The sequence below is a fragment of the Erinaceus europaeus genome, chromosome X (genome assembly GCF_950295315.1).
Source record: "Erinaceus europaeus chromosome X, mEriEur2.1, whole genome shotgun sequence".
NCBI classification, from domain to species: Eukaryota; Metazoa; Chordata; class Mammalia; order Eulipotyphla; family Erinaceidae; genus Erinaceus; species Erinaceus europaeus.
This window is the reverse complement of record NC_080185.1, coordinates 118,938,270-118,958,388: the sequence shown is the minus strand read 5'-3', so window position 1 is coordinate 118,958,388 and position 20,119 is coordinate 118,938,270. Positions and strand designations below refer to the sequence as shown.

The 20,119-nt window shown below is 46.9% G+C and overlaps 1 protein-coding gene across 1 annotated transcript in view; it reads left to right on the top strand.

Moving 5' to 3' along the window:
• Positions 1-4,535: 4,535 nt before the first annotated feature.
• CDKL5 (cyclin dependent kinase like 5) overlaps positions 4,536-20,119 on the top strand; it is a 211,206-nt gene continuing 195,622 nt past the window's right edge. Inside the window, exon 1 of the transcript XR_009547501.1 lies at positions 4,536-4,636. The gene's annotated coding sequence lies outside the window, so the exon portion shown is untranslated. The remainder of the gene's footprint in view (positions 4,637-20,119) is intronic.

Below are 20,119 nucleotides of genomic sequence, written 5' to 3'. Positions count from 1 at the left end.
CTTAACCAGGTGTGCCGCCACCCGACCGACCCCCACTGAATTCCTAAAATGCCTTACCATGGTGATAGCTCATCTAGTAAAGCACACATTTTACTAACAGGCCAAGGCCTAGGTCTGAACCTGTGGCCACCACACGGGAGCACTATGCAAAGGGGAAGCTTCACGAGCCGTGGAGCAGTGTTGTGGTATCTCTCTTCCCACTATCTCTGTTTCCTTTTCTATCTCTTACCCACTACTAAGAAGAAGAAAAAGAAGAAAAGTCAGAGGCAGGGAGAAAACAGTGGGTGTGCAAAAAGACTGTCATGCCTGAGGCTCCAGGGTATAAGATTCCATCAGGCTTCGATTCTTCTCATGGTGCTCCTGGTTAAACTTGGCACTTTCACGGGAGGGGTAGAGGTTTCGTGCTCACCAGCTCCTACGAACTTGGCCACTTCACAGCGTGGACTGGCTTCTTCAGCTCTTCTCCCAGCTCCTGACTCCATTAGGAGCTACAGGCCTAGATGGGAATCTCACAAATGCTTCTTCTTTTTTTTTTTCCAGATATTTTAAACTTTGTTTTTAAAAATGTCTTTACTGGGAGATTAATGTTTTACAGTCAGCAGTAAATACAATAGTTTGTACATGCATAACATTTTCCAGTTTTCCACATAACAATACAACCCCCACTAAGCCCTCTGCCATCATGTTCCAGAACCTGAACCCCCACGCCACCTCAGAGTCTTTTATTTTGGTGCGATATCACAAATGCTTTTTTGTGTGTGTGCCTCTAGGGTTATTGCTGCACTGCAAATCCACTGTTTCTGGAGGCCATTTTTCCCATTTTGTTGCCTTTGTTGTTGTCATTGCTGTTATTGTTGAATAGGACAGAGAGGAATCTAGAGAGGAGGGGAGACAGAGAGGGGGAGAGAAAGATAAGACACCTGCAGACCTGATTCACTGCCCGTGAAGCAACCTTCCTGCAGGTGGGGAACCGGGGTGCTTGAATGGGGGGGGGGAGCTCGAACCGGAATCCTTACTGGTCCTTGCACTTTGCACCATGTGCGCTTAACCTATTGCAGTACCACCTGACCCACCTGACCCTTAACAAATGCTTTTTGACAATGATTAGAAGGCTTCTTGAGTCTTAAGGACTTGTCCCACATGTAGTCAGGATTTAAAATCTTACATCTTTTTTTTTTAAAAAAAGGTTTATTTATATTTTATTTGATAGTGGGAAAGTGAGAGGGAAGGGAAGATAGAGAGGGAGAGAGACACCTGCAGCCCTGCTTAGCCTTTTGTGAAACTTCGCCCATGCTAGAGGGGTGGGCACCACCCAGTTACTTCTTATGTTTGGCACCCATAATGAGTAGTGTCCACGGGCACTGACATCTCTAGCAGAATGCTTCCTAAGCATCAGATAGAAACTTCAACTCCAAGTGTTTTAAATGCAAGGACAAGTCAGCATTTGCTAAGTAAAGCCACTCTACTTTTATTCTTGCTTTCTACTTTCTGACTCTGCCTTATTTATTGTACAGGCTTGGCCCAGCGACTACTTGTTTTCCTCCTAGTCACAAAAAGGCCACCAGTGACAACAAGTGTACTTGTTTCATTGTTTATCCAACAAGTGTGAGAGAGAACACTTCTCTTTCAAACCATGACACATTTGGTATCTTCCTTTAGCCTAATTGGGCAACACTCGGAGTGACTAAAACTAATGGGCACACACCAGCTTGGGAGTATGGATGGGGTGGGGAGTGGGACGTAGTTGAGATTTCTGTTTGTTTTTATGGGTGGGGGATCAAACCATTTTATTGAAGAGATTTGGGGGTTGGAAGGACAAGATTCATTGTTCTTTATTGAGCAGGGATCTTCCCAGTTTTACAGTCCAAGAAGTCACAGCTAGGCTTCTGTTAGGAGGAGGAAAGGAGACAGAGAGAGAGAGAGAGAGAGAGAGCGAGAGAGAGAGAGAGAAAGAGAGAGAGAGAGAGACTGTTATTTCATCTGGAAAATGTTGACCTAACAGAGAACCACACTAATATTGAAATTTAATTTGTACTTAAAACACCAAATAATTAAAAATCCATTTATTTATTTATTTGATAGAAACAGAGAAATTGAGAGGGGAGGGGAAGATAGAGAGGGAGAAAGACACCTGCAGATCAACTTCACTGTTTGTGAAGTGACCTCCCTGCAGGTGGGGAGCCGGGGACTCCTTGCGCAGGTCCTTGAGCTTCATGCTAGGTGTGCTTAACCAGGTGCAACACCATCCAGCCCCCAGTGATCTGGTTTTTAAGTTTTTCTCCCAGATGCTGATTGTCCTGAGATCTGAGTCCAGAGGAACATTTCAAAGATTTTTTTCTTTAGTTTTTGAGAATAACCAACTTATTAAGTCTTCTATCCTTGTCCCCAGGTAAAAAGACATACTTCCAAAAGATGATTTGTTTATCTGAAATTCAAATGTAACTGGCCTCCGATATTCTCTCTGGCAACTCTAGCGGTATGGAAGGTTGTTGGCACAGAGCAGGCATTCACTCAGTGGCATTAGTGTTCTTTCTGCACAAGACAAGAGCTCAATTAAATGGAGGCAAGGTACTTTCTTTCTTTTTTCTTTCTTTCCTTCTTTCTTTCTTTCTTTCTTTCTTTCTCTCTCTCTCTTTTTTACCTCTTACTAACCTTCTAGAAAATACATGCTTTTGGTCAGAATCTCAATGAACTGAACAGGTTCCAAGAAACCCTTCTGCACTACTCAGAGCCAGGTCAAAGCAAACATCCCCAAATGGAAGGCCATATTTGTATATATGCATGATGTTACATTATAAAGCATCTACCATCACAACTTTAACTGCCATCAGACCCATCTATATCATGGGATAGTCAGTTATCAGTTTCCCTTCTATAGCTCTGAATCAACACAGATGAACTGTTCTTCCCTTGCTTCAAAGACAAGGCTGCTGCAATTCCTGGGACAAAGGCACTGACACACAGGGATAAAAATGGAGCGATTGCCCTAGGAATTCGGGCTCCACGTGGGTGAATCCCGAGTTCACAGCACAGTCACTTTGCATTGGAGGAGGCAGGGGACTCTGCAAAGCTTTCTGCTGTCGCCTCTGACTCCATTTTCCCCTCACTGCTCCAGAGCTGGAAAAATTTCTCACATGCTCTCTGAAAAGCTGATGGAGAATGTGGGCACCTTCAGTTCCTCAGCAAATACTCACCACGGGCTGAGAAAGAAAACCCCACTGGTTTGGCACCTGGTGGCCAAAGCCAGCTTATTGCTACATATTGTCACCACATTCCCCGACAGGAATAGGCGATGTGGATTTTATCCAAGAAATCTATTTCCCACTACAGTCCTGCACATTTCTAATTTGGTGGATGCTATGACCTCATACACAGTCTATTTTATGTGCTTTTCCTAAAATCTGGGGCCCGGGGGGGGGGACCCAAACCCACTCTTCCTCTTTACTTCATCCCCTCCACCCAGTGGAAGTTATTATTGATTTACATAGATTGGTCCACGATGGCTTTTCACGCGATCTTTATTCTTAATTCTCAGGAAAGAAAAAGTAGTACTGGAAACATAACGTCTTCCATTCCATTACCTTTCCATCCTCCACGGAAACCTGCATCGGTGGTGGGTATTAAGATCTTTACATTTCTACTGGTTGGGGATGACTTCATTGCTTGCATGCCAGCTGGGGAATCTGGTGTGGCAGAGCATCGGACCAAAGCCGAGCTGTGGGTAGCTGCGACCGCTGCTCTCTGCATGGCTCCAGCTGCTGTGTAAGGAATCCTTGGGCTACTAGTCCACCCAAGGGATCAGGCTGACGGATGAGTGAGTGTACGTGTGTGTGTGTGTGTTCACACTCAGCTGCAACAGTTGGGGCAGCCGCCGCCGCAGCAGTGAACTTGGATATTATTTTTACCAACCAGCGCTAAACCGTCGCCCTTCATCCTTTTATTTCCAAGCAGTACCTGGGCTCCCGCCCCAAATGTGCTCTCCCTCATTTTCCCAACACCTCCCTGCTACCTCCCCCCTGCACGTGTCCCTCCGGAGGGAGGCCAGGATTGCTGTGCAGCAGGCAGGAATCCCCCCTTTTTTTCCGCAGTGACAGGCGGATTCCCGGGCCTCCACGGGCCCCCACCCCGGCAGCCTCCCCTTTCCCAGTCACGATCTCCCCACCCCCTGCTCTCCCCCGACAGCTAGAGTCGCGGCCCCGCCCCTCCCAGCCACCCAGCCCAGGTCGCCGGGGCCTGGCGGGGCAACCAAACGTGGAGCGCGAGGAGGCGCGGAGCGCGTGCGCGCGCCGGCGAGCTTACACAAGGGACCGGGGGTTTTTGATTTCGGGGACCCGCGCACGAGCGGCGCGGGCGGGGCGCGCGAGCCCGGGCCCGAGCACGAGCGCTCTCTCCTCATTGGCTCCTCCCCGGAGTGGGGTGAAGGCGGGACCCTGCGGAGTCTGAGGAGCATCTTCATTGGCCCGGGCGGGCCGGCCGGGGCGGGACAGTTAGCAAATTAGGCTGCGCGTTTGCCCCAGTGAGAGGGCGGGGCCGGAGCTTTCGATTAGTTGTCGCCGCCGCTGGGGAAGGGACGGCGGTAACGGCGGTGGCTTCGGGAGCTGTGGGGTCCCCGGCTGGAGGTGGGGGACTCGGCGGGGTGAGTAGTCGCGCCGCCACCTTCCCTCCCTCCAGACTCACTTGCCCTCGCGTTGGTCCCGTGCCACCCGACTTCTCTTTCTTTGAAGAGGGGACCCACCTGGTCCCCCCAGGCAGAGAAGGGGCTGCGGCGCCCGTCCCCCAGAACGACGGGGCGTAGCGGCTAGGGCGCCCCACCCCGGAGTGGCCCTTCTCAGCTCCCCATCGCGCCTCTGGCAAGACTCCCTAGAGAAGGGCTGGTGCTGCATTTAGGGAGTGGGAGACTGGTGGGTGCAAGGAGGGGCGGCGGAGCGGGGCCGCCCCGCGGGGCTCCCCTAATGCTGGGGGCTGCGGCGTTCCCGCCCCGCCGCCCCCGCCGCCCCCGCCGCCCCCGCCGCGCGAGCTCCCCAGAGCGTGCGGCAGAGGGAAGCCCCTGGCCGCCGGCGCTGCGGAGGAGCCTGCGCGAGCAAGCCCCCAGCCCGAGTTCCAGGGGTGCCCGGGACCCCGGCACCCGCCGCGGGCTGCGAGCCGCGGCCCCGGCCCGGCTGACCTTGGCTGCCCACGAGGGTGGGCGAGCGACTAGCGCCCACCCGGCGCCACCTCCAGCCTCCCCCAAACAAGTTTTAGGCGTGGTGATGAAGTTGACGACCGCATCAGTGGGGAGCAGCGGAAATTGGCCCCTCCCCGGCCCCTCATACCCTTTGGGTCCTCTTAGGACATTCCGGGCTTCGGCACCGTCTCCCAGAACGAACAGGTCCCGCTCCCTGGCACACGGCTTGAGCCCACGTTGGGGGGAAAAATAAACCTGCACATGTTTCTGTGTGAAGGCAGACAGATCTTCCTGGAGGGGGTTTTCTGCTTCGCTTGAGTGTTAAAAAGAACGGATGCCCCTATCGGAGAAGCCTGACTGACCCGAGTCCCTCCGCGGTGAGATTACACGGGTGCTGTGATAGTTAAGTAGTTGCAGATCAGTGTTCTGTTAACACAATCGATTTTAATGGGCTGAAATTTAAACTGATTTGTAGGAAGTATTACTGACACCGACTCGTCTCTCGTCGCGCATCTGAATTAGGATCATTTGGACGTAATGGCTATGTAGTTAAATGTGAAAGATTACACGAATTAATATTGCCAGAGAGCCTCGGACTGAAACCGGAGACAGGCATTTGTAAGAGAATAGGATTATTGTTTTAGGTAACATCTGCTGGAACATTGCCAGCTAGTTGCTGTGGGGCTACAGAAAAGACATCTTTCTTTACCGAGGCGATTCGGAATTTCATGTGAGTGCCGTTTACATGTAAATTTGTTTTGAATTCCTTTAAGTATTTAAACATGTTTTATTCATAAAATGCTAAGAGACCTATGCTTACTTGCCTCTGTGTGTTTACTGTTGAATGGGGGGTTGTTTTAGTGTGATCTTGCGTTTTAGTGGCCCCATTAGGGTTCACTAATACAGCATTTTCTCAGAAAGGTGTGCCTCTTTTTGAGAATGCGATAGTTGAGTCCCTTAGCAAGCCCTTTTCATTGTTTTTATTAAAGGTCCTATTTTAGGTTTGAGCATTTTTGGCGTTGACAGTGGAACAGGAGTAAGGGAGCCTGCAGCAGTATTACCAGTTTGACACCACCAGTGGGTGTTTCTGTTGACAAATGCAGAGAAGGGAACATTTGGGAAGGAAATCTCCCCCCCTCCCTTGGGGCGAGGGGGGTGGGTGAAGGTGGGGGGAAGGAGCCAGAAGAAAGAAGTGTAGAACTAAAGCTTCCAGCACAGTGTATACTGAGCATTTCACAAGTACACTGAAACCTAATTAGGAAAACAAAAATCACTTTGGCTGCATTAGATGATAGAGCTCCAAAAGGGCCAGGCTAAATAAAGTTATTCCTTCCAGGATTGTTCAATAATCTTAACATTTCAGAGCAACTGGAAGGTCTTCAGTTGGAGAATATGTCAAGTCCCTTTGAATTGTCTTGGGCTTTTTTTTTTTTTTTTAACACAATCACCACATTGATTAGTTTGATGCAGTGCAAATTTGTAAAGACAGTTTTGTATTCAGATGTTATTTGACATATTTTCAAAGCCTGCTTTAAAAAAAAATCAACTTGATATCTTAAGAAATAGTTAAGCATTATTTCTCCAGAGAGTATTTTTTTTTGGGGGGGGTTTGCCCAGATATATAATTTATTCATGATTTAAATGGCCTGTGGTAGAGATGTTTTGACTCTGTCTGATTTTTCACTTATGCAAGTTCCCTGGATGAAATCTGCCATTATTTTCACTGTAATTTCCATGGAGTCATTTAAATCAGAGCGTGGCATCTACAGCATTCCCTGGGGTTTTAAGACGAAAAGGCTCCCATTGAGGGAAATTGCAGGGCCATCTCGAACAGATGAGTAATAGGAGGTTGACTGATTGCGAATTAGATGGATTCTGTTCCAAACATGCTGCATGGGCTTAAGGCTCTCATTTAACCAGATCCAGATTCTTCACGCTGTTTCTTCCTTGAAGGTGCAATATTGAGACATTCTAAGCTGAGATACAGAGATGGAGAGATTCCTTTAAGCGTGCTCCCCTCCTCCCCATCTCCTTGCTTTTGCCCACTGCATCCATGAATCTGAGAGACTCAACAGTAGTTGCATTGTTGGAAATGACAGTGGCTCCCGCTGCAGAATTTTGACCTTTCAGTACGATTTGCGTTTCATTTTACTTTGTGAAAGAACATTCAGCTGGTATCTGAGGATGTGGCTGGAGGAGATTCATCAGGAAGTGAGCAGGGAAAAATAAGCTGCCTTCAGCCTGTCACAGTCCACCTTTTCCACTTGGGTGATTGTCTGTCTCTTTGATTTCTTCTCTACTAGATATATGAAGGTATGTTAAAACAAGTAGTGCTTTATGTTGGGCAGTTTAATGTGTGAGGATGTGACTTTTTCATGTCACAAGTCAGTGACATTAAAATAGCAGAAGGCATGTAAGAAAAACAAATCCCAGGCATGTAAGGGAAATCCTCTAGGTAACCTGTAACTCCATACATGGAAAGCAGAATTTGAAGTGTTAATCTAAGTAGAAAAGGGCATGAATGTATGTGTGTGCATGACCATGTACATCTCGGTGAGCTTTAGAATTTGATAATTTTAGATCCCAAAGTTTTAGTTTTGGGCAACGTCAAATTCCCTGCTAGAGGAGGAAATAAGGTCTCTAAGGTTCTTCTGCATCTGTGGTGATGTCAGCTGGATGACGTATTTCAATGTATGGAAATAATGCCACTGTAAAAGACTACATTTAAACTTTCTGCTTGGGAGGCTTTTTCAGTTTGCTGTCCGTCTTGTACTCAATGTCTAGTCTTTTGTTGCTGATATATGACGTTAGTGTTTGGAATGAAATTTTTGATAGTTTCTAGAATGTTTCCTGCATTTATTTATTTATTTGTTTGTTTGTTTATTTTACCAGAGCACTGCTCAGCTCTGGCTTATTATGGTGGTGCTGGGGATTGATCCTGGGACTTTTGATGCCTCAGACATGAAAATCATTTTGTTATCTCCCCAGCCCAAACATTTCCTTTATAACATCTCCTTTATATAGAACAGCTTATGGATAGCTGGATTACTCAGAGACCTTGCCCCTCATTTCTCATGTGTTTGCATACTTGCTTTTTCTTACTAAGATATGAACTTGAGTGCGGTTCTGTCAGTGAGAGGTCCTTCTGTCTAATAGCCTGGTGGCACTTAGATAATTCAGGTTTGAGAATGGGCAGATAACTATTTGCTAGGTTACAAGGACCTCTTAACTCTTGAGGTCCTTGAAATTGCGCTGCCAATACATTTATTTATTTTTTTTTGCCTCCAGTTAACTCTGGGGCTTGGTGCCTGCACTATGAATCCACTGCTCCTGTGGCCATTTAAAAATTTTTTTTGATAAGACAGAGAGAAATTGAGAGGGGAGGGGAGATAGAAAGGGAGAGAGAAAGATAGACACCTGCAGACCTGCTTCACTGCTTGTGAAGTGACGACCCCCCCCCCCCCCCGCAGGTGGGGAGCCAGGGGCTTGAACCAGGATCCTTGCATGGGTCCTTGCACTTTGTACTATATGCCACTGCCTGACCCCCCAATACACTTTGCATTACACTTTTTACCTTGGAGCATTTGTGTTTGTGCTAGTTCCAATTAGGTTCACATTTTGGGTTTGATCTCTTTTAGGGGCAGTCATATTTAGGACAATTAAAACAGAATTTTTGATTTTTAAAAAAATATTTATTCATTTATTTATTACCTTTTTGTTGCCCTTGTTTTAGAGTTGTAATTATTATTGTTGTCGTCATTGTTGGATAGGGCAGAAAGAAATGGAGAGAGGAAGGAAGGACAGAGAGGGGGAGAGAAAGATAGACACCTGCAGACCTGCTTCACCGCTCGTGAAGTGACTCCCCTGCAGGTGAGGGGCCGGGGCTCGAACTGGGATCCTTACGCCGGTCCTTGCGCAGAAATTTTGATTTATTGAGCCATACCATGGCAATAATTTATTCACATGGATATATGTGTATACATGTGTTCTCACATGTCTGTGAGGGAGTTGTTTATTTTTTCATAGTCTTTTTAAAAATTTTATTTATTTATTTTCCCTTTTGTTGCCCTTGTTTTTCATTGTTGTTACAGTTATTATTGTTGTTGTTATCGATGTTGTCGTTGTTAGATAGGACAGAGAGAAATGGAGAGAAGAGGGGAAGACAGAGAGGGGGAGAGAAAGAAAGACACCTGTAGACCTACTTCACCGCTTATGAAGCAACTCCCCTGCAGGTGGGGAGCCGGGGGCTCGAACCGGGATCCTTAAACCTGTCCTTTCACTGCCACTTCCGCTTAACCCACTGCGCTACCACATGACTCCCAAGGGAGGTGGCTTTTAAAATCGTTTTTCAGATGCACTTGACCAGATGGGCTGGAGAGAGAAAATAGTTTGCCCAGCAGTGTCTGTGGGGGCAGACTTCCATCCAAACCGGTCTGACTTGAACCTGTGCTCTCGGAGAAGCATTCTTTCTGCTTCTCTTTAGGAACCTGATTCCCAAGCATATTTTGAGCTCCTATTGTGCTTCACTCCCGGGTGGTATTAGTAGGCCAAGGGAGCCCCCGGGAGTCCCTGGGCTCTGTTGGCAAGGCCACCGGGTCTTCAGGCCTGTGGGGGGCTGGACTCAGACCCATCTGCACTGCTGGGTAGGACAGCTGGCAGGCAGCACAGATGCTCCTACCAGGGTCATTAGTTCGGTTTCTTCATAAATAAAGGTTGTACATAATTATTAGCACCCAAAAGGCGGTAGCTGTCTCTAATTAACCAGTGGGTATTTCATGTCCCTGCATGTTCCATTATAACTTTTGACTGACTTTGATTAGATTCGCTACACTACTAAAGGCTGTGAAGACACTCCTTGAATTCGATTTAGTGGTCTAGATACACTCCTGGAGTCAAGTGACAGCCAGTGCAGTTTGCAAACAGGTCTGTTATCTGTAATAGCAACGATGCCTGTGAAACTAAATCAATAAAAAAATTTGGCCTACGGTGAAAAAAAAGAAAAAGGTCTTGAGTCTGGGAGATAGCTCAGCCTGCTAGAGCACAGAACTTGCATGCCCCAGAGCTGAGGAGGTTCAGCTCCATATGCCAGAACTGAGCTGTGCTCTGGTCTCTCCCTCTCTCTCTCTCTCTCTCTCTCTCTCTCTCTCGTAAATAAATAAATAAACAAATACATACATAAATAAATAAACTTAAAAAATGTGCTTCTGGGGGCCGGGCAGTAGTGCAGCGAGTTAAGCGCACATGGCTGAAAGGCAAGGGCTGGCATAAGGATTCCGGTTCGATCCCCCCCCCCCCCCCCCGCTCCCCACCTGTTCCCCACCTGCAGGGGGGTCGCTTCAAAGGCAGTGAAGCAGGTCTGCAGGTGTCTGTCTTTCTCTCCCCCTCCCTGTCTTCCCCTCCTCTCTCCATTTCTCTCTGTCTTATCCAACAACGACATCAATAAGAACAATAATAATAACCACAACAACGATAAAACAAGGGCAACAAAAGGGGAAAAAAAATAGCTTCCAGGAGCAGTGGATTTGTGGTGCAGGCACTGGGCCCCACCAATAACCCTGGAGGCAAAAAAATGTGCTTCTTTGGGGCTGGGTGTTGGCGCACCTGGTTGAGTACACATGATACAGTGCACAAGCACCCAAAGCCAAGTCCCTGGTCCCCACCTGCAGTGGAAAGTTTCATGAGTGGTGAAGCAGGCTGCGGCTCGCTCCCCCCCCTTCACCCTATCCCTCTCTCCCTCTCTCTCTCTGTCCCCTCCTTGTCTACCCTTCCCTCTAGATTTCTGTCTCCAATTCAATAAATAATTTAAAAGGTTCTTCTAGAAAGTGTCTTGTGATTGTTTGTGTATGTGTAAACAAGACCCATCACTAAGCAAGCTTAGTGCAGAGGAATACTCAGGCCCATGTTGGAGAGGAAAAGGACTGAACCTTTTAGCCTGTGGTTGGTGAGAAACACCTGTCACTCGCTAAAGGGAGAAAAGGTTGATGGTTGTTAGAGACTGTCAGGACCAGAAGTCATCTTGGCCAAAGCAGGATGGTTCTACATAGATGGGGGCCTATGTACAGGTGCTTTCTGTTTTTTTTTTCCCCCCAGTACCAACTTTGAATATACATGTTTAACAGTTTTATTGAGATGTACTTTGCAGACCATAAAAATACACCAGTTTTAAGCATGCCGCCCAGTGATTCCTGGGTAAATTTATGGAGTTGTGTAACCATCACTACAGTCCAATTTTAGAACATCTTTATCACCTCCAAAAGATCCTTCCTGTCGGTATGCATTTTTTCTTCATATTTATTTGCTTCCACCTAGATCTCTTTAGCATCAGACATTGATAAATGAAATCACATACATCTCAAGGAGATATTGGCAAAATATTGTGCATATTGCAACTTTTGAGTGCTTTTCGTATTTGCAAGCTTTTTGCCTTCACTAAACTAAAGCACAGTAGCGTATAAGGGCCAGCGCTGCAGATGGTATAAATTACCATCTTTGTGGTCTTGATTTGATTCTGCTTTGAGCCGTTTTAAACCAACACCTACAATAGACTGCTCTTAGTTTTATGTTGGAAAAGCAGGAGAAAGAAATCATGCTTAAAGCAATATCATTATTGGACAAGAGGAAAATTAACCTGCAGATGCAGGACCATGGGCAAGATCATTGGCTTTCTGGATTTTTAAGCCAATAACTTGGTGCGTTTTCTTTGAGCCCTAATCCCTCTGGGGAGATTCATGTCTCCCGAGCATGCCACCGAGCAGGCTTCATTAAATTCAGGTATTGTCTGCTTTCTGCTTTGCTTCAGACTGGACTGTCGTGGGATTTCCAAAACAGCTTAACCTTCAAAGGTGCGGGAGCTGCTTTTTTTCCTGCATGCATCATTTTCTTTGCTGTTACCCTCCAGGATGGGGAGGAGGTGAAGCCAACTGGAACCTTGTGCCCCATAGGCTGATCTCCCTCAAGTTCAAAGGGACTCCTGCACAGTGTGTGGATGGACTCTGCTGGGCGGGCCACATTAGTGTGTTAGTTTGGGGGTTCAAATCATAGAGCGTGACACTGGTTTGGCTCTGGACACTGTGCCTACCTTTGTTTTTAGATGGGCATTTCTCTATGGCAAGTGACCCTTGACAAGTACCGGGTGGGTAAATCAGTAACTCCTAGGGGCTGGATTTTTAATACCAGATAGGCTTTCTACAGCCCTGCTCTGATAATAAAGTTCACTGTAAATTCAGTTATAACCAGTTCAGAACTGGTCCTTTCTTTCTTTCTTTCTTTCTTTCTTTCTTTCTTTCTTTCTTTCCTTCTGTTAAATAACCACGGGCATGATTCTGTTGACATTTTGCATCCTTCCTAAGAGAAAGGCTAACACAAGTTGTAGCATTACTGGCTGCTGACAAGGGGGGCTTTTTTCTTGACTGAGAGGGAAAGAGTGGTTTTGGAAGTGACAACTTGGGTTTCTGGGAGTAAACCAAACATATGGATGAGTACATTATGTTGTTTTAAATCTTTCAAGACTGCCTGAGATTATTTTAGGCGAATTACAATTTTAGATCCCAGCCTTTAAGATTTTTATCTTATGCTGAAAGACTGGGTTCTTGGCAGTGTGAAGTTACATTATAATACTCAGATTAAGAGCACACACACTATTGTGTATGGAAGACATGCAGATAAAACATGGGGAAGAGTCATCATTGAAAGACATCCTGCCCAGTCACTCTGATAGAGACCAAGAGTGGAGACTAGTTTTTTGATGACAGGAACCCCAGAGACAGCCGGCACTGGCAGCTCAGGTGTGCTGTGGCCCAGGATTCACTCCCAGACCCACTCACTAACCCCACCCAGGCTTGCCAGCCTCTCATGCTTTAATTGCTAGTCATTTTTTAAAAAAAATTTTTAATATTTATTTTCCCTTTTGTTGCCCTTGTTGTTTAACATTGTTGTGGTAATTGATGTCGTTGTTGGATAGGACAGAGAGAAATGGAGAGAGGAGGGGAAGACAGGGGGAGAGAAAGACAGACACCTGCAGACCTGCTTCACCGCCTGTGAAGCGACTCCCCTGCAGGTGGGGAACTGGGGGCTCGAACTGGGATCCTTCTGCTGGTCCTTGCGCTTTGCGCCATGTGTGCTTAACCCACTGCGCCACCGCCCAACTCCCAAATTGCTAGCCATTATGACTGGTGATATTGTCACTAATGTTTAAGATAAGTGGTGTACACAGAAAGGTTTTAGTCTTAATTAAAAAAAAATATATCCATTTTATTTTATTTTTATTGCCACCAGGATTGTTGCTGGGGTTCAGTGCTAGCACTATGAATCTACCACTCCCAGGGGCATTTTTCCTACCCCCCCTTTCCCCTTTTTATTTTACTTGAAAGAACAGAGAGAAATCGAGGAGGGGGGAATTAGAGAGGGAGAAAGACACCTGCAGACCTGCCTCACTGCCTGTGAAGCATCCCCCCTGTAGGTGGGGAGTAGGAACTTGAACCTGGGTGGGTCCTTGTGCATGGTAATGTGTGCACTTAATTGGGTGAGCACCACCCAACCCCCATATTTTTACTATTTAATTGTTAATAATTGTGAATACTTGAGATAAAACCATGTGAACTAATTTTGTGCAGATTGGTGATTAAAAAATTATTGGTTTAGCTCACATGTTACACTGTGTTAAGGACTGCAAGGAGAAAGCGTCACAGCAGTGAAACAGTGCTGCGGGTGTCTCTCCTCTTGATCTTCCTTCCATATCATTATCTCTGTCTCTAGCCAAAAAGAAAGACTCCTTAAATAAGTAATAATTTATTTTATTTTATTTATTTATTTTTAGTATTTTTCTTTTCTTTTTTTTTTCCCTCCAGGCTTATTGCTGGGGCTTGGTGCCTGCACTATGAATCCACTGCGCCTGGAGGTTATTTATTCCCCTTTTGTTGCCCTTGTTTTGTTTTTTTTTAATTTTTTATTTATAAAAAGGAAACATTGACTAAACCATAGGATAAGAGGGGTACAAATCCACACAATTCCCACCACCAGAACTCTGTATCTCATCCCTCCCCTGATAGCTTTCTTATTCTTTAACCCTCTGGGAGTATGGACCCAAGGTCATTGTGGGATGCAGAAGGTGGAAGGTCTGGCTTCTATAATTACTTCCCTGCTGAACATGGGCATTGACAGGTTGATCCATACTCCCAGTCTGCCTCTCTCTTTCCCTAGTGGGGAAGGGCTATGGGGAAGCAGAACTCCAGGACACATTGGTGGGGTTGTCTGTCCAGGGAAGTCTGGTCGGCATCATGCTAGCATCTGGAACCTGGTGGTTGAAAAGAGAGTTAACATACAAAGCCAAACAAATTGTTGGACCTAAAGGCTGGAATAGTGCAGATGAAGGGGGTGTGTGTGTGTGTGTCTCCATTTTGTAGATAGCTAGTAGGCATATTTTAGTTATATTCCAAAGGTCGTGTGGCTATACTAGTTTTTTTTTTTTCTTTTTTCCCCTGAGCCTGAAATCTGATACGCAGGTAGATCCAAGTTATTTTCTGGGGAGATGATGTCATGGCTGGCAGAAGGACCAGAAAGCTGCATCCGGGCAGAGATTCACTCCCTAATATGGGAAAGGGGTAAATATTGTTGACTGTAAACCCTATCGATTTGATATGATCTGGGGCCCATATTCAGCTTAGGAGCCTATGTAACCTCTGCATCCCTGTAGATCTGAGCTCACATTCTGTGGTCATGAGAAGGAACATTCCAAGATGCCCCAATATCGACCCATCTTCCTCAGGTGTAGCATAGAGTATGTTACCCAGCCTCCCTTCGTAGGATGGAACATTCTCTACTGTTGTTGATCCAAGTTGAAGGCAAGGTCCTATGGGAGGCCTTTGTTGTTTTATTGTTGTTATTATTATTGTTGTTACTGATGTCGTCATTGTTGGATAGGACAGAGAGAAATGGAGAGAGGAGATAGAAAGACACTTGCAGACCTGCTTCACCACTCATGAAACGACCCCCTCTGCAGGTGGGAAGCCTGGGGCTCGAACCAGGATCCTTAGGCCGGTCCTTGCGCTTTGCGTCATCTGCACTTAATCCGCTGCACTACTGCCCGACTGCCAAAAGTAAGAATTTTTTAACCGAAGGAGAAGGAGAGGGAGGGAGAGGGAGAGGGAGAGAGAGAGAGAACCAAAGCATTGCACTGCCATATGTGGTGCTGGGGATCAAACTCAGGACCCTATGTTTGCAAGCCCTGTGCTTTGCCACTGAGCCACCTCCTGGACTGCTATAAATAATTTCTTTGTGAAATAACCTGTTGGTATGCTTCTAAAAACCCCTTCTGTTTCATTAGTTTAATCCCCCCTGCTTAACACTATTCTATTTACATAAGCACTTCATTCTATTTACATAACCGCTGTTAACAAGCACCACCCTCCCTCCAGGGCATTGGTGGTTCAGTGGTAGAATTCTCACCTGCTCTGCCCCCTCTCCTTGTCATACCCTGATTTTCACCAGTCACTTTTCTCTCCACCCTCTCTGCGTTGCATCCTGTTCCCACCCTACTGGGCTAGTATATTTATAAAGACAAGATTGTTTGTAGTTAGCTAGTTTAGTTTAGCTTAGCTTGGTATAGATTGCGCTGCGTCCTGCATGAATAAAGAGATACTGCGTACAACCCAGCCATGAGTCCCGGGTCATCTGTTACCCGCCGGTGAAGCCAGCCCGGGAAAACAACATAGCCTGGTGAAAACAATAATAACCTGCTCTGTATCCTGAGGGGCTGCTCTTCACTTAGCACATACTGGCTACCTCCCAGTGGGTGCTGGAGGCTGGGTGAGTGCTAATGAAAGGGAAGTGGCCTTGCCCTCCCAGAGGGCAGAGGGCATAGGGCATAGGGCATAGGGCAGGTACAGGCCTGGAAGAGTTCCTATCTAGATGGGGAGAGGAAAGCTTAGCCTGGAGAGGACAGAACATCAGAAGGACCTGCTTTTGTCGGACAAACCAAGCTCCCCTGGAGAAGGTTCACATGCGTTCAGGCAAGGTGAGGGAGCTGGAGCTAGAGGCAGTTGAAAAGCTGAAGGTTTGAAGAACAGAAAGAAATCCAAATGGTTGGAGAAATGGGTGATGAAGCCAAAATAGGCAGGGCCCAGGTCTTGAAAAGGCTTGGAAAGCCAGCTGCTGGGTTTTTGAACTTGTCCTGAGGCTTTAACCGAGGGGCGGGGTGGGGGCGATGACATGAAATGAAATGCTACCCCCAAACAAGAGTTTATCTCAATGTAAGGAGAAGGTTACAGTCCGCCATTAGCATTTTTGCCACCACCTCCTGCCTCCTTGATTGATTGTCATCTCTGGAACTCTTCTCCCCCCTACCCCCCAGCTTTTTTTCCCCTTTTGTTGCCCTTGTTGTTTTATCGTAGTGGTTATTATTATTGTTGTTATTGATGTTGTTGTTGGATAGGACAGAGAGAAATGGAGAGAGGAGGGGAAGACAGAGAGGGGGGAGAGAAAGACACCTGCACACCTGCTTCACCACCTGTGAAGCGACTCCCCCGCAGGTGGGGAGCCGTGGGCTTGAACTGGGATCCTTGTGCCTGTTTTTGCGCTTTGCGCCTTGTACATTTAACCTGCTGCGCTACCGCCCAGCCCCCCCCAGCTTTTAGAGAAGTTGCCTTTATTTTTCTGAAGACTCCTTCTTTCCTTTTATCCTTCACCACTCTGTTAACCTTATATAGGAATGCCATTGCTATTTATAACTGAGTCAAAAAAAAATTTTTTTTTCTGATATTTTTCCTTCTCCTCTGTATTTTAACTTAAAACCCTTTGCTGTCAGCCACCCCCCACCGCCACCGTGTTTAATCTGCTCTGGGCATTTAATGTTGGAATGAAACCTTGCATAAAATGTAAACATTCAGTCTGCCTCATTATCTCTCCCCCAGCACCCCCACCCCAATCCAATGCCCCTCAGTCTAGCTTAATAGTTTTCATCATTTAATGCCATTTCCTACTTTGTGAAATCCCATCTGAGCACCTGTAATGTTTTTAGGGAAGTATGGTAATACGATCCAGGAGTCTTTCAGAGTTGGTTCACATTCTGTGACCTTATCATCTCTTACAGTAACCTGGTTGCTGTCAACTTTTCGTGTTGAAGTGGGCCTGTGTATGCCCGAGCGCTGTAGCGGTGTTAGGCCATAGATGCTGATTTGTTTCTTCCTCCTGCACACTCATTTCTTTTTTGTAACTCTCCAGCCAGGCCGCTGTCTTTTTCACCTGCCTCAGTGTTTGTGCATTAATTTAGGCTTTGCGTCTGGACAAGACATGGTTGCTGCGTTTTCTTTGCTCTGAGCATGGAGGCATGCGCATAACAAGGCTGAGTCTACCTTGACTTCTTGGGCGTTTCTGAGCCCTTCGTTGCCTGTTCGGTCTTCTTTCCTCATTGTTTTCATCAGTTTCTCCCTCCCTGGGGCTGGTAAGCTAGAGTTTACAATGGGTTGTGCCATCACTGTTGACATTTCTTTTTTCTTTTCTTTTTAAATGTTTATTTATTTATTATAATAGAGATAGAGAGAAACTGAGATAAAGGGAGGGAGAGACACCTACAGACCTGCTTCACCACTTGTGAAGCTTCCTCCCTACAGGTAAGGACTGGGGGCTTGAACCCGGGTCCTTGTGTATGATAACATGTGCTCTTTACCAGGTGTGCCACCACTGAGCCCTCCCCCCCCCCGACATTTCTACAGGCGTCAGTCAGCTCGTTTCAGATTTTGGGGCTTGAAACTGCTCACTTTGCCTCCAGCACCTTAAGCTTTCAGCTGTGCCTTCGCTCCGTGCATTGCTGGCCTTCCTCTGGCTGCCCTTCTGCTACGGTCATTATTTGGGTGTCCTGGTGGCATTGTTGTTCCAGCTGAAAGGGAGTCGGCCTCATGGTAAGTGATGGAGCTACAAGCCAAGCTGTGCCCTCGCGAAGTGGTGATTAATGTCCAGGGCGAGCCGTGCCTTCAGATGCAAGTGAGGGCCAGTGGAGGCGCACTGAAGCCTGCCGGCGGGCCATACGGAAACACGGGAAGGGAAAGGCCGTGATTCCTGAGTGTTTCAGAAGAGTCTTGAAGGTTTCCTTCCTTCCTTCCTTCCTTCCTTCCTTCCTTCCTTCCTTCCTTCCTTCCTTCCCTCCTTCCTTCCTTTCTCTCCCTCCCTCCCTTTCTCTCTCTTCCCTTCCTTCCCCTTTCTTTCTTTCTTTATTTCTTTCTTTCTTTCTTTCTTTCTTTCTTTCTTTCTTTCTTTCTTTCTTTCTTTCTTTCTCCTTCCTTCCCCCTCTCCCTTCCTTCCATTCTCTTCTTCCCTCCCCTTCCTTTCCTTCCTTCCTTCCTTCCTTCTTCTTCCTCCCTCTTCCTTCTTTTCTCTCTCTCTCTCTGGCAGTTTATTCAGAGACATAGATCTAAGAATGGGCATTTCCAGCTGGGTGTCTGCATCACCGGGCTTTCTGTCTGCTTCGACTCCAAGGCTGCCAGGGTCTTGATTTTTCTCTTTTATGGCTACCACTGGCTGTTTTTGGTCCTCCCCCCCCCCCCCCCCCGTCCACTGTCATGTTTGCCTGTGAGTGTGTGAAGCAAGTCCTACAAGGAGGGGTCTTAGTTGGGGTGGGCCTTTGGGGGGGGTAGATAAGCAGGTGTACCTGTCATCTACCCTGAGCTTCCTGGGGCATGGCCTATGCCCGCGCTGACTGCTGGTGCCTCAGCTCTGGTGTGATGTTTGGCACATGGTAAATGCTCAACAAGTCAGTCAGGATTTCTTCTGAAAGGTGTCCCTTGGGCTGGCAAAATAGCTCACCTGGATAGTGCCCTGCTTTGGCATTAGATAACCCAGATTTGAGTTCAGCCCCATTGCATTGAAAGGAGCTTTGGTCTCTTTCACTTCCTTCTCACTCTTGCTCTGTTGCTTGCCTGCCTGCCTGCTTGCCTGCTTGCCTGCCTGCCTTCCTTCCTTCCTTCCTTCCTTCCATCTACCCAGCCAGCCAGCCTGCCTTCCTTCCTTCCTTCCTTCCTTTCCACCAGAGTTATTGCTCGGGCTCATTAACTCTGTGATGAATCCACGGCTCCTGGTTGCCTTTTTTTTTTTTTTTAATTTGATAGGATAGAGAGAAATTGAGAGCTGAAGGGGAGATAGAGAGGGAAAGAAAGAGACACCTGCAGACCTGCTTCACTGCTCGTGAAACTTCCCCACCCTATATGGGGAGCAGGGGGTTGAACCCAAGACCTTGTGCATGATAACGTGTGTTCAACCAGGCGCACCACCACCAAGCCCCATTCTCTTGCCTTTCTGTCTCTACTTAAAACAAAAAAACAAAAAAACGGACAAACAGTCAAACAAACAAAAATGTGCCTCCTTTCTGTGCTGTTCAGTCCCTTCTCTTCTTTTTTCAAGTATTTCTTTATTCCCTTTTGTTGCCTTTGTTTTTTATTGTTGTAGTTATTGTTATTGATGTCGTCGTTGTTGGACAGGACAGAGAGAAATGGAGAGAGGAGGGGAAGACAGAGAGGGGGAGAGAAAGATAGACACCTGCAGACCTGCTTCACCACCTGTGAAGTGATGCCCCTGCAGGTGGGGAGCCAGGGGTTCCAAACCGGATTCTTACGCCGGTCTGTGCGCTTTGTGCCACGTGCGTTTAACCTGCTGCGCCACCACCTGACTCCCAGTCCCTTCTCTTCTATGTCAGGTTCCCATCAAGAGGCCTTAGGGACATGCTTGTCCTGTGTTTAGTCACCTGTGTTGGACATAGCTGTGCTTTAACTAGACCCACACCTATGTGTGACTGATGGTGGGTGCTGATGGCCCCTCTGGAACTCCCAAAGCTTCTTTGCCAGAGTTTGCAGATTGGCAGATGGAGAGGCCAAAGCTGGCAGACTTCATTCCCTCCTCCCAGATTTCTGCCTCTGTCCCTGAGATCAGGCAGCTGGTTTTAAATGTATATTATGTCTGTGTTAATGTGTT